General features: G+C 43.5%; 1 protein-coding gene across 1 annotated transcript in view; it reads left to right on the top strand.

Annotated features, from left to right (window-relative positions):
• Positions 1–743: 743 nt before the first annotated feature.
• The window catches only part of LOC118407989, a 6,703-nt gene continuing 5,820 nt past the window's right edge, over positions 744–1,626 (top strand). The window contains exon 1 of the mRNA XM_035808593.1: positions 744–1,017. The gene's annotated coding sequence lies outside the window, so the exon portion shown is untranslated. The remainder of the gene's footprint in view (positions 1,018–1,626) is intronic.

The following is a 1,626-nucleotide window of genomic DNA, read 5'->3' as shown; positions in this document are numbered from 1 at the left end:
GCGCACGTTTTCGGTAGAGACAAATCATACAGACACGTAATCGTTTTGTTTGTGTGTTAATTACATATTGAAAGAGAGGTATCGAAAACAATCTTTAAAGACATTCTATTTTTTATCATGTTTGGAAACTATATTGAATTCATGCATATGCACCCACACGAGAAAAACAATTTTCATTCTTTTTTCTTAGTCTGATATTGTCCGTGTTCACCACACAACATGTAGTTAGCCAACACACGTAAGATTTTTGCGTTCGCGCAGACACACAGATACACAGAAGTTTTACACACCAACTCTAGTGAAAACCATTCTCCTACGCAGAGGGACCCACAGTCGTGTCCAAACTCCTTGGGGTCACCTCTGCTATCTGACGCACTCATTCCTGGCCGCCCTGCTTATAAATATTAATGAGCTTACCCTTAGTTGCCGTTGGGGATCGGGCGTAGGAGGATGGTGCTATGTAAGACATAACATGATTGGCTGATAGCTTCCCAGCGGCCTTTGCTAGACGGCTTTCATAAACAGAAAGCCCAAGAAATGCCTATTCTCTGATTGGCTGACAGCTGGTTTGTGGCGACAATCAAAGTAATTGCTGGTAGGCCATGAGATGGCAGGGCCCCATAGGCTGAGTCAGCTAGCCGTTGGGAACCGTGCGTAGGAGGATGGTGAAAACATAACCTCCATGAAATTTCATGGAGGTAATGAAACACCACAGGGTATTACCAGTAAACATGGTGGCGGCCGTCTGGTCATTGACCTTATCTGTTTGGAGAGGAAGAAACGGAGCAAAAACAACATGTTTCCCTTCCGTGAAGGTTAAAGAAAGGGCAGCTAGGAAACTTAACAGTTTCTAGCCGTCCCAACATCTACTTGGAGATTACCGTCAGTGACGTTCAACAAAGCGCCAGTGGACCCTGACCCCGCATGGACACGCCCCTTTTTCTACTCGCCAGGCTGCAAATGGCCGCTCCGTACCTCCCTACTCCGAACTTCAACCCAGAGATCAAATTTACTCAGGTACGTACGGACATGTCGCTTCGTGTGTAATTGTCATAGACTAGCATGACTTGGCGTTTCGGGATATCCTTACTTGTGTGGCTGTGTTACTCAATAACAACTGTCATTTATAAACAGGACCACCAACCCTATCTTGCCATACGTAAGGCATCGTTACTGTGAGCGAGTTTACTGGCATCAAAACTTTAACTTTGCATGGGAAGTTACACAATACATTACTATAATTTCCCCCAGAAAACACTAAAATTTACATGTTTGACCGGATTTAACCGAACGCAATTGTGGAAGTGTGTGTTTTAGATCGTTCTCGAGTTTCTTCAAGAGTTTGGCTAAGTGATTTACCTGGTGTCGTGAAAAAAGGTTGAAGTACATGGCCCCTGGACAAAGGGCAACTGATTGTACAGTGCTGTGTACGTGATCACAATTACGTGCAAAAATATGTTCACATATGTTGTCATGATCGATGATAACGGTCTGCAAACCTGCACCCGAACATTTATTTCTTACTTGTTCCTACGATAATCCAATGAAATCATAGATTGCAGTCAACTGAAACGATAATAGACTGGAGAAGAACTTCCTGCTTACAGTTTTTATACAACATACAGT

This window comes from Branchiostoma floridae, unplaced genomic scaffold (genome assembly GCF_000003815.2).
Source record: "Branchiostoma floridae strain S238N-H82 unplaced genomic scaffold, Bfl_VNyyK Sc7u5tJ_1515, whole genome shotgun sequence".
Classification (NCBI taxonomy): Eukaryota; Metazoa; Chordata; class Leptocardii; order Amphioxiformes; family Branchiostomatidae; genus Branchiostoma; species Branchiostoma floridae.
This window is presented reverse-complemented; position numbering and strand designations above follow the sequence as displayed.